This window comes from Suricata suricatta, chromosome 14 (assembly GCF_006229205.1).
Source record: "Suricata suricatta isolate VVHF042 chromosome 14, meerkat_22Aug2017_6uvM2_HiC, whole genome shotgun sequence".
Taxonomy (NCBI): Eukaryota; Metazoa; Chordata; class Mammalia; order Carnivora; family Herpestidae; genus Suricata; species Suricata suricatta.
In genome coordinates this window covers 48242914-48263107 of record NC_043713.1, presented here as the reverse complement: position 1 = coordinate 48263107, position 20194 = coordinate 48242914, and the positions used below count along the sequence as shown (strand labels likewise).

The window sequence follows — 20194 nt, the reverse complement described above, 5'->3', positions numbered from 1 at the left end:
CCAACTCTTGATCTCAGCTCAGATCATGATCTGAGTACTGTGTATCAGATCTCACAGTGTGTGAGTTCAAGCTCCACAGTGGGCTCTGTGCTGATGGTGAGAGACTGCTTGTGATTCTGTCTCTCCTGCCTGCCCCTCTCCTGCTGTGGGAATTCTCTCTATCAAAATAAATAAAACTTTAAATAAATAAAATATTTGATTATATAAAAATGTGTAAGGGGCACCTGGACAGCTCAGTCAGTTAAGCATCCAACTCTTGATTTCGACTCAGGTCATGGTCTCAAGTTCATGAGATCAAGCCCGGCACCCAGGATCCATGCTAGGAATGGAGCCTCCTTAAGATTCTTTCCCTCCCTCATGCTCTGCCCCTCCCCAGCTCCTATGTGTGAGCACACACACACTCTAATAAAAAATTTAATTTTTAATTAGAGAAGAAATGGGGCACCTGGGTGGCTCAGTCGGTTAAGCATCCAACTTCGGCTCAGGTCATGATCCCAGGGTTCGTGGGTTCAAACCCCATGTCCGGTTCTGTGCTGACAGCTAGTTCAGAGCCTGGAGCCTGTCTTCAGATTCTGTGTCTCCCTCTCCCTCTGACCCTCCCCTGCTCATACTGTCTGTCTGTCTGTCTCTCAAAAATAAATTTAAAAACATTAAAGAGAGAAAGAGAGAAAGAGAAAGAGAGAAGGAAGGAAGGATGGAAGGAAGGAAGGAAGGAAAGAAAGAAAGAAAAAGAAAAAATATTTGGATTGTATATCACCCAGTATATTTTAACTTTAAAGTCATTTTTTCAAAAACTTTTTATAATTGAGATAAAATCCCTTTCATAATTTAATGGGGTTTTTTTGGTTTTGGTTTTTGTTTTTGTTTTTTAAAGAAAGAGAGAGCACCTGAGTTGGAGCAGGGGAGAGTGGCAGAGAGAGAAAGAGAAAAAAATCTTAAGCAAGCTCCACACTTAGCACAGAGTCCAATGCATAGGGCTCAATCTCACAACCCTGGGATTATGACCTGAGCCCAAAATCAAGGGTCAGATGCTCAACCAACTGAGCCACCCAGGCACCCCTAGTAGGTTTTACTATATTCAGAATCTGCAAGAATTGCCAGTATCAATTCCAGAATATATTCATGACTTTAAAAAAAAAATTCTCATTAAAAGTCATTTCTCATTCCCCTCTTCTTCCAGCCCCTGGCAATTACAAATCTACCTTCTGTCTCTATGGACTTGACTATTCTAAATGTTTCATACAAATGGAATCATAAAAAATGGGGCCTCTTGTGACTGGCTTCTTCAACTTAACATAATGTTTTCATAGTTCAAATAACAGTATAAGACGTATCAGTAATGTCCGCTTTTTTTTTTTCTTTTGGCTGAATACTATTCTGTAGTATGAATATACCACATTTTTTTAAGCCAGTATCAGTTGATGAATGTTTGACAGATTGTTCCTACTTTCTGGCTATCACGAATAATGCTATGAACAATTCTAATGAGTTTTTGCATGAACACAGGTTTCAAGTCTCTTGGTTATATACCAAGAAGTCTGACTGCTGGACCATATGGTAACTCTGTATTTAACTTTAGAGGGACTGTTTACATCTCCACCAGCCACATATGAGGGTCCCAATTTCTCCACATCCTTGTTAGCACTTATTACTATCTTTTTAACTTTAGTCATCCTTTTAGGTGTAAAATGGTATTGCATTTTACTTTTGATTTGCATCTTCCTATTGACTCATTAGGTGAGCATCTCTTCATGACCTTATTGGCCATTTGTATTTCTTCTCAAATCCTTTCCTCATTTTTGACTTTTTTTTAATTTTAACTTTTTTATTTTTGAGAGACTGAGAGACACAGAGCAGAAGTGGAGGGGTGGGGAGGACAAAGAGAGAAGACACAAAATCTAAAGCAGGCTCCAGGCTCTACACTGTCAGCACAGAGCTCAACATGGGGCTCAAACCCACAAACCCTGAGAACTGACCTGAGCTGAAGTTGGACACTTAACCAACTGAGCCACCCAGGCACCCATCCTCATTTTTTCAATTAAGTGATTTTTCTTTTTATTACTGAGCTGTAACAGTTCTTTATCTGGATATTAGACTCTTAGCAGATGCATATCTTACAGATATTTTCTCCAATTCTGTCACTTTTCATTTTCTTGACAGAGTCCTTTGATGCACAAGTCTTTAAGCTTAATTATGTCCAATTAATCTATTTTTCTTTGGTTGCTTGTGATTACATGTCATATCTAAGAAACTACTACCTAATCCAAAACCATGAAGATTTAGATCTGTTTTCTTCTATGAGTTTTACAGTTTTAGCTTACATTTACATTTCCAGTCCATCTTGAGTTCATTTTATATATGGTACAAGGTAGGAGTAAAACCTTCATTCTTTGCAGGTGAATATCCAACTGTCACAGCACCATTTGTTAAAGACCATTCTTTACCTACTAAATTCTCTTCGTAATCCTCTCAAAAATCAATTGCCCATAAACATATGGGTTTAATTCTGGACTCTATTCTGTTCACTGATCTATATGCAGTTATGTCAGTACCACAAAGTCTTAATTAGTGTAGCTTTGTAGTAAAATTTTTCCAATTGAGATATAATTGACCTATTATTGTATTAGTTTCAGGTATATAACCAAACAATGCGATATTTGTATACATTACTACATCATCACCACAATAAGTCTAGGTAATGTCACCATACATAGTTACCAAAATCTTTTTTCTTTTTTTTTAATGGTTTATGTTTATTTATTATTGAGACAGAGAGAAACAAAGCATGGGTCGGGGAGGGACAGAGAGAAGGAGACACAGAATCCGAAGCAGGCTCCAGGCTCTGAGCTATCAGCACAGAACCTGACATGGGGCTCGGGCCCACCAACTGCGATATGATGACCTGAGCTGAAGTCGGATGCCTAACCGACTAAGCCACCCAGATGCCCCTCCAAAATCTCTTTTCTTAGGAAGATATTTAAGATCTACTCTCTTAGCAACTTCCAAATATATATTGTTAGCTATAGACACCAAGCTGTACATTACATCACCATGACTTACTTATAAAAACTGGAGGTTTGTACTTTTTAATTCTCTTCCCCTTCACTCATTTCACCCACCCACCCCCACCTCTGACAACCACCAATCTGTTTTGTTTCTATAAGCTTAGTTTTTTATTTTTGTTTTTAGATTCCACATTTAAGTCAGATTACACAGTATTTGTCTTCTTCTGACTTATTTCACTTAGCATAATGCCCTCAAGGTCCATCCATGTTGTCACAAATGGCAAGATTTCATTTTTTTATGGCTGAGTAAAAACCACATTGTGTACATATATTTTCTTTACCCATTCATTTATCAATGGCCATATATGTTTCTTTAACTTGGCTATTGTAAATAATGCTGCATTGAACATGGGTGCATATATCTGTTTAAAATTTTGTTTTCTCCAGATAAATACCCAAAGTATTGCTGGATTCTATTTTTTATTTTTTAAGGAAACTTTATACTGTTTTCCATGCTGGCTATGCCCATTCACATCCTCATTGAACAAGGGTTTCCTTTTCTCCATATCCTTGCCAACACTTGTTATTAGTCTTTTTGATAATCATCCTAATGGCGTAAGATGGTATTCCATTGTGGTTTTGATTTGCACTTTCCTGGAGATTAACGATGTTGGGTATCTTTCCATGTACCTATTGGCCATGTGTAGGTGTTCTCTGAAAAAATGTCTATTCCAACTTTCTGCCCATTTTTAATTGGATTGTTTATATATTTTGGATATTAAGCACTTATCAGATACATAATTTGCAAATGTTTTCTTCCATTCAGTAGGTTGTCTTTTCATTTTGCTGATGGTTTCTTCTGCCATGTAGAAGCTGTTCTTAGTATGATATAGTCCCACTTGTTTATTTTTGCTTTTGTTGCTTTTGCTATTAGTGTTGATTAACAATATCATCACCAAGACTTATGTCAAGGAACTTATCACCTATGTTCAGGAGTTTCATGGTTTCAGGTCTTATATTCAAGTCTTTATCCATTTTGAGTTAATTTTTTAGTATAATTTAAGACAGTGGCCCAGTTTCATTCTTTTGTATGTGGCTATCCAGTTTTCCCATCAACATTTATTGGAGATTGTTACTTCCTTCACTGTATACTCTTGGGTCCTTTTGTAGTTAAGTTTTTAAGTGAGGAAGAGTGAGTCTCTCAACTTTGTTTTTTCTTTTTCAAGACTGTTTTGTCCATACAATACTAATTTTAGTAATTTCTGCAAAAAAGTCACTAGGATTTTGACAAGGATTGCACTGAATCCACAGATCAACTTGAGGGATACAGTCATCTTAATAATAAGTCCTCCAAACATTAAAACATACATATATTAAAAAAATTGGGGGCACCTGGGTAGCTCAGTTAAGTGTCTGACTTCAGCTCAGGTCATGAGCTCATGGTTCATGAGTTTGAGCCTCACTTTGGGCTCTGTGCTGACAGCTCAGAGCCTGGAGCCTGCTTCGGATTCTCTCTCTCTCTCTCTCTCTCTCTCTCTCTCTCTCCCTGCTCCTTCCCCGCTTGTGCTCTCTTAGAAATGAATGAACATAAAAAAAATTTTAATAAGTCTTCCAATTCTTGAACACAGCTAGCTTTTCATTTATTTAAGTCATCTTCAATTTTTTAAAATATATTTTAGAATTTTCGGTGTACAAGCCTTGCACTTCTTTTGTTAAATTTATTCCTAAGCATTTTATTCTTTATAATATCAAATTATAAAAAGAATTGTTTTCTTAATTTCCTTTTTAGATGGTTCATCTCTAGAATTGAAAACTGAGTTTTATACATGATCTTGTAACATATAACCTTGTTGAATCCATTTATTAATACTAACAGGCTTTGGAGCTTTTTTTGTGAAATCCTTAGAATTTTCTATATATAAGATCATGTCATCTCCAAATAAAAATTGTTTTATTCCTTTCCAATCTGGATGCCTTTATTTCTTTTTCTTGGCTAACTGTCCTGGCTAGAACCTCCAGTACAATGCTGAATAAAGGTGGCAAAAGCTTTGTCCTATTGCTGACCTTTAAGAGTAAAACCTTCAGTCTTTCACCATTAAGTATAATGTTAGAAATAGGGGGTGTCTGGGTGGCTCAGTTGGTTAAGAGTCCGACTTCAGCTCAGATCATGATCTCACAATTCATGAGTTTGAGCCCAGCATCAGACTCTGTGCTGACAGCTCAGAGCCTGGAGCCTGCTTCAGATTCTATATCTGCCTCTCCCCTGTTCATGCTGTCTCACTCTCAAAACTAAATAAAGATTTTTTTTTTAATTTTTTTAAAAGAACGAGATCTTATTTTTTAAAAAAAGTTAGAAATAGGCTTTTCACAAATGCCCTTCTATTCCTTATTGTTGAGTGTTCTTTTTTTATAATTTTTTTTTAATTATTTATTTTTTATACGGAGAGAGACAGAGCATGAGAGGGGGAGGGGCAGAGAGAGGAGGAGACCCAGAACCGGAAGCAGGCTCCAGGCTCTGAGCTAGCTGTCAGCACAGAGCCTGATGCAGGGCTCGAACCCATGAATGTGAGATCTGACCTGAGCCGAAGTTGGAGGCTTAACCGACTGAGCCATCCAGGCACCCCTATTGTTGAGTGTTTTAAATTATGAAGTTCGTGGATTTTGTCAAATGCTTTCTCTATTATCTGCTAAGGTGATCATGTGGGTTTTCCCCCCTTTATTCTTTTAACACAGTGTATTACCTTGACTGTCATACTGAACCAATTTTACACCGCTGGGATAAATCTCACTTCATCATAGTGCATAATTCCTTTTATATGGTGTTTGGTTCAGTTTGCATATATGTAGTTGAGGATGTTTTGTGTAATAAAAAGTATTAATCTGTAGTTTTATTTGTGATGTCCTTATCTAGTTTCGGTATTGGAGTTCTACTCTTGACTCACTGTCTTTCTAGGAATTTGTCCATTTCACCTAGGTTATCAGGATTGTTAGTATTCCACTGTTCATAGTCTTCCTTTATAATTTTTTCATTTCTATAAGGCTGTTAGTAATAGCCCTCTTTCAATCTTCATTAGTAATCTGAAGGGTCTTTGTTGTTTTTTTTTTAAACATTCTTTAAAAAGATGAAAACAATTTAAGATTAGCTTTAATTCCTAGGCCTAAAAGCAAATCAGAAGCTTTTAAACTTCTCTACAGCAAACTGTCAAATCTGTATAGTGGTCTAAAATTCCAGAGTTACACTGACCTTAAGAAGTAGCTGTTTCCATCCTTCTAATACTATGATACTATGTCTCATTCTTCAGTAGCAAAGTCTATGTACACTAGCTGCCCCCTGTGGAGCAGCTTCTAATGGAGGGAATTAAATATTAATCCAAGGATTCTAGTTATTCATTTTCCTGGGTTTCTCCCTAAACACTAAAAGGGGGAAGGGTAGCTTTGCTAATCACAGACACCTGTGTTTATATCTTGAGAACTTTAAGCTTGTTATTAGCAAACCATCCAATTACAATTTCTGTATCCTTTACAACTGGGAGAACACAGAGCAGGCAGTATGTTATACCTATGTAACACAAAGTATAAGATGCACTTGGAAGAAGGGGAATTTTCACACTGATTGTCTTGACCTACAGTCACCATCTTGGATTTGTGCCTAGTATTGAAGGAGGCATGATCATTTCTATGACTACAGGTCATAAAAGACTGAAAGTTAAATAAATAGGGGAAATGGCATCCATCTATCCATTCATGAACAAATTAAAATGTTCCCTAAATCATCAAAAGGTTAAAGACAAACAGAAATACTAACAAATTTAAGGGTTCTAGAATAAAATCACAGCTAGAACTTAATTTATCTTGACCCCAATAATAAGTCCTCAATCTTATAAAAAGTTTCTAACAAAAAAACCTATAGCTTACAATATATAATATAGTATAATATAATATAATCAAACTCAATACCAGAAAAACAAATAACCCAGTTAAGAAATGGGCAGAAGACATGAACAGACACTTTCCAAGAAGACATCCAGAAGGCTATGGCTAGCAGACATGGGAAAAGATGCTCAACATCAATCATCACCAAGTAAATACAAATCAAAACTACAATGAGATACCACCTGACAGCTATCACGATGGCTAAAATTAACACAAGAAATAACAGGTGTTGACAAGGCTGCAGACAAAGGGGAACCCTCTTGTACTGCTGGTGGAAATATAAACTGGTACAGCCACTCTGGAGAACACTATGGAGGTTCTTCAAAAAAACTAAAAATAGGGGCACCTGGGTGGCTCAGTTGGTTGAGCGACCAACTTTTGGTTTCAGCTCAGATCATGACCTCGCAGTTCGTGGGTTTGAGTCCTGAGCTGGGCTCTGTGCTGATGATTAGGAGCCTGCTTTGAAGTCTCTCTCTCTCCTCCTCCCTCTCTCTGTCCCTTCCCCCGCTGACTCTCTGTCTCTCAAAATGAATAAACAAACTTTAAAAAGATTACAAAAGAAAAAAAAAAAAAGAAACTAAAAATAGAACTACCCTATGATCCAGCAACTGCACTATTAGGTATTTACCCTAAGGTTACAAAAATACAGATTTGAAGGGGTACATGCACCCCAATGTTTAAGCAGCATTATCAACAATACCAAATTGTGGAGAGAGCCCAAATGTCCACTGACTGATGAATGGATAGATGTGGCATATATATACAACAGAATACTACTCAGCCATCACAAAGAAGAAAGCTTGCCATTTGCAACAACATGGAGCTAGAACTAGAGCAAGAACGTACTCAATCAGAAAAAGACAAATACCCTATGATTTCACTCATATGTGGAATTTAAGAAACAAAACAGATGAACATATGAGAATGTGGGGGAGAGAAGAGAGGGCCACAAACCACAAGAGACTCCTATTAATAGAAAACAAGTTATGGGTTGATGGAGGGAGGTGGGTGGGAAAGGGGCAAGATAGGTGATGGATACTAAGGGCACTTGTGATGAGTACTGGGTGTTGTATGTAAGTGATGAATCACTGAGTTCTACTCCTGAAACCAATACTGCACTGTATGTTACCTAAAATTTAAATTTTAAAAGGGTGGGAGGAGAAAATGACAAAGATGGAAACTATAATAAAGTGTAATAGGTGAAATAAGGCAACTTGATGGAACAAAAAGTCTAGAAATAAACACATTTAGACAAACCACCAAATTTTAAAATGTGCAAAAGAACTGAACACATACCTCACAAAGATAATTTATAAATGGACAATAAGGATCTCATAAGGTGTTTTACATCAGTCATCAGGAAAATGCAAATTAAAACACAATGAGACACCACTACAAATGTATTAAAATGGCAAAATTTAAAAGACTGACAAAATCCAGTGTTTGTGAGGTTGTGGAACAATACAGAACTCTAATAACATACAGAACTCTAATAACACCGCTGATGGAATGAAACAGAATGAACACTTAGGAAGTCTGTTACTAAGTTAAATTTCACCTACCCTATGACTCAAAGTCCAGTCCTAATTATTTACCACCCAAAATAAAAACATATGAAAAATAACTAAAAGCATGTGACCACAAAAAGACCTATACAAAAAGGTTTCTATTATTTTTACACTACAGAAATATGGATGTATCAGTTACTGCATCAATTACTAGATATAAAAAAATAAACTGTGGTATTTTCATGCAATAGAATACTTCCGGGGGGGTGGGGGGGGACAGACATAAACGTACTATTTGTGGGGGCGCCTGGGTGGCTCAGTCGGTTGATCTCACAGTTTTGTGGGTTTAAACCCCATATCTGGCTCTGTGCTGAATGCTAGCTCAGAGCGTTGAGTCTGCTTCAGATTCCGTGTCTCTTTCTCTCTCTGCCCCTCCCCTGTTTACACTCTGTCTCTCAAAAATCAATAAATGTAAAAAAATAATAATAATAATAATTTAAAAAACGTACTGTTTGTGCAACATGAAAGAAATTTTCAAAAATCATTATGTTAAAAGAAAAAATCAAACACAAAATAGTAAACACTGCATAATCCCACTCACATGCAGTTCTAGAACAGGCAAAATTCATCTTTAATGACAGAAAACACAGCAGTGATCATCTGGAGTCAGGAACATACTTGAATAGGTTCCAAGAGACCTTGTGGGGGTCATGGAAATGGCCTTTATCTTGGAGTATTAACTCCATAGTTTATATGCCCAAACTTATCAAATTTTACTATCTTAATCTGTGCATTATATTAAATGCATATTTAAAAAACCATTTTGGGGGGAGGGGGATGGGAGGTGGTGGTAATGGAGGAGGGAACTTATGGGGAAGAGCACTGGGTGTTATATGGAAACCAATCTGACAATAAATTAAGAAAATTTTAATAAAGTTTATTTAAAATTAAAAAAATATTTTGGCAAAAAAAATTTTTATGAGGCTTTCAGGGTTGAAGATCTTAAGAAGTTACAAATATTTAATTTGATATATTACTGATTGGCTTTTAATATAAATTACTAATAAATAACAAGTTTTTCTCTTTAAAACAGCAAAATCAATACCTGACTAGTGGAAGCATTTTCACATTAAGTACAGTACATAAAACATCATTTTTTTTAAAGTAGGCTCTATGCCCAACATTGGGTTTAAACTCACAACCGAGGTCAGGAGTTGCATGCCTCTACTGACTAAGCCAGCCAGACAACCCCATAAAAAAATAATTTAAAACAAAACAAACAAAAATCACACCAGATATGTAAATGTTATTTATGTGCCCAGAAAAAAAGTCAGTTCCTCCTGTGAGGAACAGTGCCTTCTTTTTTAGGCTCCCAACAAGCATTTTATTCATTGCACAAATGTTTATTATACCTCTAACACAGGATTTATCAGTTATATAGGAAGTATGTTTATATGTCTTCCACTTTAATAAAAGCTCCAAATCATTTTTGCACCCCAGTTATCAGATAGTAATTATTTGTCAATCTACAGATGACAGATTTGACCACAAAAAAACCCATGGTATCTTAGAGTTGAAGAGCCTGTTATTTACTGGCATTAGAATCCTGAAAACTGCAAAGGGAGAATCCCGTAGGATTCTCTCTATATATATATACTCCTCCCCCATGTACACAAACACACACACACACACAGTCTCTCTCTCTCTCTCGCTCTGAAAAATAAATTAGGAAGGAAGGAAGGAAGGAAGGAAGGAAGGAAGGAAGGAAGGAAGGAAGGAAGAAAAAAGAAAAATAAAGAGAGAGAGAGGAAGAGAGGAAGAGAGAGAGAGAGAGAGAGAGAGAGAGAGAGAGAGAGAAAGAAAGAAGAAAGAAAAAAAAGAAATGGGGCACCTGAGTGGCTCATGGTTGAGCATCCAACTTCTGCTCAGGTCATGATCTCACGGTTCATGAGTTTGAGACCCACGTCAGGTTCCCTGCTGTCAGCACCAAGCCTGTTTCAGATCCTCTGTCCCTACCTCCCTCCCTCCCTCTCTCTCTCTCTCCCTCTTTCCCCTCCCCCATTCTCTCAAAAATGAATAAAAACATTACAAAAGATAGAAATCTACATAAAGCATAAGAAATCATACTTTTAAAAAGCCACAAGATATGTGAAACTTGCCCTATCAGACATCAACAATTAATAAATCAATAAAGCCACAGTAATGTGTTATACTGATTGAAGGACAAATAGAACAATGGAACAGACTAATGACACAAAACAGAGTGCCCACAATCAGACTCATGAATACATGGTCAACTGTTTTAAGACAAATAGTATTACAGCTGGGAAAAAAGATTTTTTTAAACAAACAGTGCTGGAACAAACAGAGGGGGAGAAAGGAAAACTGATTTCCTACTTTGCACCATATACTAAGATCGATGCCAAATTGAATATAGAGACAAAATATGAAAGGCAAAACATAACTTACAAAGCACTAGTATGCAAAGATAGTATTTTCTAAAATCCTACAAATCAATGAAATGGCCAACTGAAAAAAAAAAAAGGACAAGAAATGTAAATAAGTTCATCACAAAAAGAAAGAGGAGGAGGAAGTTGGGGGGAGGAGAGAGAAATCCAACAGGGCAATGGATGACCACTACAATGGCTAAAATGTAAAAGTTAGAGAAGACAAAGTATTGGTAAGAATGTGGGGCAAAGGGGCACCTAGGTGGCTCAATCAGTAAAGCAACTGTCTCTGGATTTCGGCTCAGATCAGGATCTCACAGTTCATGGAATCAAGCCCCAGCATCAGGCTCTGCACTGACAGCATAGAGCCTGTTTGGGATTCATTCATTCATATTCTCTCTCTCCACTCCTCCCCCATTCACATGTGTGCATGCTCTTAACATACATAAACTTAAAAAAAAAAAAAGAATGTGGGGTAAAATACTGCTGGTGGTAATATCTATTGTACAAACACCTTGGAGAATAGGCCAAAAGAACAACCAAACTATAATGAAATAGATGGCTGAAGAATCCCACAAGGAACCTTGAGGCTAGAGGGGGTGCACACAGGCAAGGGAGTGGATTTTAAGTATGAAAAATATTACTGCCAGGCATGTGACATTTGGGGGGGAGGGGAAGTACCCTAGCACCTTTTTTAAAAAATTTTTTTAATGTTTATTTATTTTTGAGAGCAAGTGAGTGGGGAAGGGGCAGAGAAGGGGGACCCAAAGCAGGCTCAATGCGGTCAGCACAAACCCTGGGGCTTGAATTCGCAAACCATGAGATCCTGACCTGAGCTGAAGTTGGACACTCAACCAACTGGACCCCCACCCCCCGCCCCGCACCCCTGCCCTAGCATCTTAAAATATTAGGCAAAAGAAAAGCAAGGCAATGATTAACTCCAAGGGGAAAAAGGGGGGAAGGAAGATATAGGTTCAGAATTCTTAGCTCAGAAGTAAACAACATGTACATAGTTATAACAACACTCACTACTGGCTTAACCAAAAACTGAAATAGAACTCTTTTAAGGGGACATGGAGAAGAAAGCAAGAGAGTTAATTTTTAACTATGAAGGCAGAAAGTAAGCAACATCTGAAATTGATAAATCAAAATACAGCAGTTACTGCATACCACCAAAACTATGGAACAAGATACTAAGGGTAACAGCAGAAGAATAAAAGTGGTAACTTCTGGAGAAAAGTACTAGGAGGTGGGGAAAGGTTAGGAGTGGAATGAGATTTGTCACTGTAAGGCTTTTAGTGCAATCTGACCTTAAAAAATACACAAGATTTACTTTGAAAGTTCTGAGAAAGTTCTCCACTCTTACTTCATTTCTGTCCATATATCCTGGCATCCAACAGGTCTACTCTACTGACATATAAAGGTTTTAGCCATTTTTTAGATTTAGAGTACACAATCTATTTTAAAACCTCACCAAAATGGAAATTCTGAAAATTATTTACCCCAACTGACTCAACAGATCAAAGAAAATGAGATTTTTTTAAAGTCTAAAAATTGAAGAGAATGTGATAGAATTCAAGTACCAAAAAATTAAATTAATAGCAATACTACCCAAAGAGAAATTTTTATTAGCTACTAAGCATCTGAAACTTTAACACCTGAACCCCTAATCTTGCCTCCTAAACCTAAATTTTCAAAGGACTTTCCTCATCTCAGTAAGTGGCAGGTTCATCCTTAAGCGTCTAGCACAAAACTTTGTGGTCATTCCCAATTCTTCTCTTAAACTTATGTAACCAACTTATTAACAAATACTGTCTACCTTCAAAACACATCCAAAATCTCTCCCACTTCCACCCAGGTCCAAGTCACCATTTATCTGTCACCTGGATCTTTGCCAACAGCTTCCCAATTCCTAACTCTGCCTTCAGTTTTGCCCCTCCCTCCCTCCCCATTTCAGCTTCTTCACAGAAGCACATGATCCTTTTAAAACTCAAGTCAGGCTGTTACTTCTGTGCTCAAAACCCTTCAGTGACTTCCCATCTCAATCAGAGTAAAAGCAAAGAGTGATGTTAACTATTAACTACTTACTGGTTTTGTCCCTACTCACTCTGCTCCAATTAGGTTGGCTCCCTTTCTATTATTTCCTAAATGCATTAAGCATATTCCCACCTGAGGCTAAAAAGTATTCTAGGCAAAGGGAACAGCTCTGCTTCAAAGAACTGATATATTTTTGTTGTTGTTCCCTAATGAAGCAAAAGACAAGTTACCCAGGGCGCCTGGGTGGCTCAGTCAGTTAAGCGTCCGGCATCGGCTCTGGTCATGATCTCACGGTTCGTGGGTTCAAGCCCTACATCAGGCTCTGTGCTGACAGCTCAGAGCCTGGAGCCTGCTTCAGATTCTGTGTCTCCCTCTCTCTCTGACCCTCCCCTGCTCACGCTGTCTCTCTCTGTCTCTCAAAAATAAATAAAAAAACATTAAAAAAATTTTTTAAATAAGACAAGTTACCCAAAATAATACAAAAATTTGTTTTGCTACCAAAAGTAGTATACACACACAGTTCACACAAAAAAAGATATAAGCCTAAATTAAAATAAATTAGGGGAGGGGCTCCTGGGTGGCCCAGTCAGTTAAGAGGCTGACCGGCTTCAGCTCAGGTCATGATCTCACGGTTCGTGAGTTAGAGCCCCGTTGTCAGACTCTGTGCTGACAGCTCAGAGCCTGGAGCCTGCTTCAGATTCTGTGTCTCCCTCTCTCTCTGCCCCTCCCCGCTCCCCAGCTTGTGTGTGCGCGCGCTCTCTCTCTCACTCTCTCAAAAATAAATAAAAACATTTAAAAATTTTAAGACAAATCAGCATTTTTAACAGAGCATGAGCATAGCCAAAAGGTCTATCACTACCAAGTAAAATTAATAAAATACAGAGATGACTGAATTTTATGAATTCTATTAATACAGGGCATCAGCCAGCCAAATTAAAAATAATTACTATCAAATCAATGTAACTCCTTCACCATAAAAAAAAAACCACTTCATAAAATGAAACAGCCTTTGTTCTACACAGCCTTAGGACTATATTACCCAATCTGCTCTTGGTATTCTTTCAGCCATGTCAAAGTGCAGTTAACACCATCAAAAGATTTGCCTTTGGGGCGCCTGGGTGGCTTAGTTGGTAAAGCGTCCAGCTTCGGCTAAAAGATTTGCCTTTGGGGCGCCTGGGTGGCTTAGTTGGTAAAGCGTCCAGCTTCGGCTCAGGTCATGATCTCACAGTTCAGTCCATGGGTTTGAGGCCCGCGTCAGGCTCTGGGCTGACAGTTCAGAGCCTGGAGTCCGCTTCGGATTCTGTTCTCCTTCTCTGCCCCTCCCCAACTTGAACTCTTTCTCTCTCAAAAATAAACATTAAAAAAATTTTTTTTTTAATATTTACTGTACAACCCACCTCAGTACATCTATCAATCCCACCCTCGGTTCTGAAAATCAAATATTCTTCAGACAATGACAAATGTCCCTTGGGAGACAAAATCACCCATTTGAGCATCTGGCTTACCTTACTTTTTTTTTTTTTAATGTTTATTTATTTATTTTGAGAGAGAGAGAGAGAGAGAGAGAGAGAAGAAACGAGCATATGCACTCACGCACAAGCTGGGGAAAGGCAGAGGAGAGAGAGAGAATTCAGCTCCACACTCAGCACAGCGCTCAACGCAGGGCTCAGTCCCACAACTGTGAGATCTTGACCTGAGCTGAAATCAAGAGTCAGAGGCTCAACTGACCCAGCCATCCAGGTGCCCCTGGCTTACCTTATTTTAATTCCTCTTGCCACAATGTCTGCTAGGTAAGCCAAATGCTGGAGCTACACTATTGTCAGCAACCTTCTGAGTCCTGCACTATATTCAAAGGCCTACTGTTCAGTGATTCCTAGTCTTTTCTTCCACAAAATCTGGCTATATAAATGAAGTCTTCTCTTATTTCTCTATATATCCTGTCAATTCATTCACTCACTATTTAAAGTAATCCAAGTATTTCTCACATTCTAAACATAGCCCCAAAATACTTATAGATGAAAAAACATTTTAAATAACAAAGTTTAAATCAATTACTGCTAACCAGAACCATATAGTGTCACAAGTGAAGTAGTAATAGACCATTAACAAGGAATGCAACAGAAAACACACACAATAACACAAGATATTACCCCTAATAAATTTTTCCAAACACTGAAAAGCCTAAGTCTCTCAATTAGACAAATGGCTCCAAAATATGTGGAAAACATACTCATCAACTCATTTTAAGTGGCATATATGATTGAGGATCAAAAATTTAGGATGAACAGGGGCACCCAGGTGGCTCAGTGAATTAAGTGTGGACTTCAGCTCAGGTCATGATCTCACAGTTCATGAGTTAGAGCCCCACATCAGGCTCTCTGCTGTCAGCACAGAGACCACTTCAGATACTGTCTCTCTCTCCCTAACCCTGCCCTTCTCTCACAGGAAAATAAAACTTAAAAAAAAATCAAACATAAAAATATTAGCAAGAACAAAACTCCCCAATAAATAATACTTAGCAGCAGGATACCCACTATCATCAAGTAAGCTCTATCTTAAGAAGTAAAGCAGAAACACCACTATAAAAACTGTTCTCAGAATTAATCATCTTGATAGAAAAACAAACTGTAAAATTCCTGTAATTTTCTCAATAGACTGGAATAGTGATTCAGTAAAACTCAACATTAATTAAAATTCTAAATTTTTTTAACATTTTATTAATTTTTTAATGTTTTTTATTTATTTTTGATACAGAGAGAGACAGAGCATGAGACGGGGAGGGGCAGAGAGAAGGAGACACAGAACCGGAAGCAGGCTCCAGGCTCTGAGCTAGCTGTCAGCACAGAGCCTGACGTGGGGCTCGAACCCCGAATGTGAGATCTGACCTGAGCCGAAGTTGGAGGCTTAACCGACTGAGCCCCCCAGGCGCCCCAACGTTTTATTAATTTTTTGAGAGACAGAGAGAGACCGTGTGATCAGGGGAGGGTCAGAGAGAAAGAGGGAGACACAAAATCCAAAGTGGGCTCCAGGCTCCGAGCTGTCAGCACAGAGCCTGATGCGGGGCTCAAACCCACAAACCATGATATTATGACCTGAGCTGAAGTCAGATGCTTAACCAACTGAGCCACCCAGGCACCCCAACATTAATTAGAATTCTAAAAACGTTAGACATCGGGGTGGCTGGCTGGCTCAGTCAGAAGAGCATGCGGACTCTTGATCTCAGGATCTTAAATTCGAGCGCTATGTTGGGGACAGAAAGGGGGCACCTATCTGGTTTAGTCAGTACAGCATGCAACTCTTGATCTTGGAGTGGTGAGTTCAAGCTCCTCGCTGGGCATAGAAATTACTTTTTTCTAATTTTTTTAACGTTTACTTATTTTTAAGAGACAGAGAGAGACTGAGTATGAGCATAGGAGGGTCAGAGAGAGGGGGAGACACAGAATCCGAAGCAGGTTCCAGGCTCTGAGCCATCAGCACAGAGCTCAACACAGGGCTCGAACCCACAAACAACAAGATCATGAGCTGGGCTGACGTCAGATGCTTAACCGACTAAGCCACCCAGGCACCCCACATACAGCTTACTTTAAAAAAAAAGGCGGGGGGGGCCTGGGTGATTCAGTCAGTTAAACATCCAACTCCTGATTTCAGCTTAGTTTATGATCTCACTGTTCGTGGGTTTGAGCCTGGCACAGAGCCTGCTTGGGATTCTCTCTTTCCCCCCCCCCCTCTCTCTCTCTCTCTCTCTCTCTCTCTGCTTTTGCACACTCTCTCTCACTGTTTCAATGGCAAATAAACATTTTAAAAAAGGTATAAAAGCTGCATAGCTGCATATAACATTCAAAAAAAGAGAAAAATAAATGTCATGTACCACCCTACTAACACAAAGAAAACACACATTAAAGCATCAATGGTGGTAAAAGATGGAGATGAAAGGGTACACAAAGAATGAAGGAATATTTTCACATTTTACTTACATATTTATGCAATGTTTAAATCTTTCATATCAAAAATGAACATACTTTATGAGCTGTGAAATAAAAAGCTATATACTGTTCATATCTATGTAAAATATATTGAGAAAGCTCAAAAGTGAATCTAAATACACCTATACAATAACTTGTATACAAATGTTCTTAGCAGGATTATTCATAATAGTCAAAAAGTGGGCACAATCTAAATGTCCATCAACTGATAAGTGGATAAACTGAGGTACACACATATAATAGACTGTATTTAGCTATAAAGTACTAATACAAGCTACACGGATTAAACTTAAAAACATTACGCTAAGTAAAAGAAGCTAGCTTATATGATTCAATTTATATGGAATGTCCAAAATAGGCAAATCTATAAAAACAGATACACTGGTGGTAATAAGGGGCTAGGAAGAAAATGAGGAGTGACATACTAGTAAAGGCATAGGACTTTTGGGAGGGGAATGATAAAAAATTCTCTAAAATTAGATAGTGGCAATGGTTGTACAATTCTGTTAATATCTCCATAAAGCTGTTACCAAAAAAAGAATATGAAATGATATGGATTTTAATATGCATCAAACTTTTAAAGCCTAAATTTGTCTTTTAAAAATTACCTATTTTTGTTTTTGAAAAAAGCCTCACTTAGTGACTTCATTTAGTGACAACAAACTTTCAAATATTAGTTGAACTAATTTAACAAAATAAATTACAAACTGTCATTTTGTCTTAAATGACAACAAAATTATTGTCTTAAAAATTCCTAGTATGTTATTCCATAACTGAATTTTCTGAGCCAAAATATTCTAAAACTTGGGGCACCTGGGTGGCTCAGTCGGTGAAGCATCCCAAATCAGCTCAGGTCATGATCTCACGGTTCGTGGTTCAAGCCCCGCGTAGGGCTCTGTGCTGATCACTAGCTCAGAAACTGGAGCCTGCTTCGGATTCTGTGTCTCCCTCTCTCTCTGCCCCACCCCTGTTCACTCTCTCTCAAAAATAAATAAATGTAAAAAAAAAAGTAATACTTAATACCACTCTTTTATTTATATTGTTTTCATGTCTATGAATCCCACATATATATGCAGCCATAAATGTTTAAAGTAAGCTGAAGAAAGCAGAGGACATAAATCTTGCTTTCTTCAGATGTACTGTAACGCAATTAAGCATAAGATACAGCCCCTTCAAAAAAGAAAGGAGGTCCCAAGTTAACGGAATGATCCATTTGCCAAAAGTAATAACTACAGTAGTATAATATAGTTGTGATACAGAACTTACACAGAAAGAGAGCCAAAAACTTTCACTGTGCCAAGAGAAAAGGATGTACAGAAAAAAATGGGGCTGCAGAAGGGGTAACATAGTACTTAAGTGAATTATGTGTAATAATTTTACTGGAGTTGATTTCAAACTACCCCATCTAAATTCTGATCACCTTCAATAGAGGTTAATCAAATAACTCTATATGGAACATAAAACTGCCAAAAGAGGTTATGGAAAAGTCTTTACTTATTTAAAAGCCCGTTATTTTGAATTGTGCAGTGCTGGTTACCTTCAGTATCACAATAAATACAATCAACTTGTGGGGTGCCTGGATGTCTCAGTCTGACTCTTGGTTTTGGCGCAAGTCATGATCTCCTGGTTTGGGAGTTTGAGCCAAGCTAGGGGCTCTGCGCTGATGGCTGGCACGGAGCCTTCTTGAGATTTTCTCTCTCTCTTCCTCTCTCTCTCTGCCCATTCCCCTACCCCTCTCTCAAAAATAAATAGTTTAAAAGACATTTTTAAAAGAATACAATCAACTTGTTCTATAATTACTAAGCTAAAAAAGGCCATCTAGCAATGGAGGGGGGAGGTAAAAGGCATTCATTAATTAGGGTCCTTTTCCCTTTCTTCTGGAAGCATAATTTATCTATTTAAATGTTTAGCACAAAACCTTGTATGAGACTGATGTTAAAAAAATTATTGTTTACTACAGAATTTTCACAGTGTTAAATGAGAAATGACAGCAAATTTTCCTTGGCTAGGAATGTGTAAGGTGGGCAGAAGCTCATAAGCCAGGGCAAGTTCCTTTCTAAGAACAGTATTTCCGAAGTCACACAGCTAACCTAAGGGACATATATTGCATTCTGCCTGAAAGAGAGAAGCTCTTTTCTCATTTCCTCACATGCTCTAGGCCTGAATTTGCAGCTTCCAAATAAAGTGTTTTTTAAGTGCTTTTCATCCTACTTTAATATCTAATTCCACAGTGAAAATTTTTTCAAATTAAAAATAGTTCCATTGTCGTAAATGCCCCACGTAAAGCAGAAACTAAGAACCTAATAAAAAGAAAGGTTGAATATAGTACAGTCCACTGCAACCAGAAGGTTTTAAACAGAAATCCGTGTTTTACCAGCTTTTTAAAAAGTAAAGGAGAAAATACAAAACCCACCCACATCTTACTATTCCACCAAGTAGCACTCTTTTATTGGTTTTTGCAAAGGCTAATTATTTATTAAAATAACATGTGATAATATCATTTAAATACTGTGTGCTTGCAATTACTTCCTGCTCTAAGAATCCCATTTCAATTCTCAAGGCTACAAACAGCAAGGTTCACAGTACCTCTCAAGTCACACCGATTTAACTCTTTCCTCTTCCCCGCTGCGCCCCCCCCCCCCCCCCCCCCCCCCCCCCCCCCCCCCCCCCCCCGGCAAATACAGTACTTGCAGCAGGGTTTTCGGAACTCAGCATTTAGAGGTGGGGGTTGGGAGAGTTCTCTCATTTTTGGCCTCGCTTTCCCACTCCGGGTAAAACAAACCCCCACTGTAAATAATCTTATGTAGAGTGGCAAAATTAGAGGACCGGATTCCCTTGTGCTCGCATCTATCCCTATAAACTTCACTTTGGCCCTCAACGCACCCATTTCTACTCCAGAACAGCCCTACCTGTGTCCAGACCCTCATGTCCAACCCGAATTACTCTATGACCTTGGACCCAGGCCACTGCTCCCCTCCAAGATCCCCCCACATCACAGCCCGCAGACTGCAGGGGCCTTAAGGTTCAGGCCGGGTCAGCGGGCCGCGGCGAAGGCAGGGGAGCAAGCCGCAGGAACCGCAACTCCGCGATGACTGGTGGGACTGGCTCGGGGAAAACGCCGGGAAGGAAAGCCGCCAGGGGCGGGGACGAAGCCGGGGCTACCTGCGGGCCAGTGGCGACACCGCCCCAGTAGTCGCAATGGCTAACACGCCACCTTGGGGCTCTGGAAGCCCTCGCGGCCGCTTTGGGAACCCTGGCCTGATCCAGTCCTCGGTCACGGT

At 38.6% G+C, this 20194-nt stretch overlaps 1 protein-coding gene across 11 annotated transcripts in view; it reads right to left on the bottom strand.

Moving 5' to 3' along the window:
- The window catches only part of ESCO1 (establishment of sister chromatid cohesion N-acetyltransferase 1), an 82488-nt gene that overhangs the window by 61770 nt on the left and 524 nt on the right, over positions 1 to 20194 (bottom strand). The window lies entirely within an intron of this gene.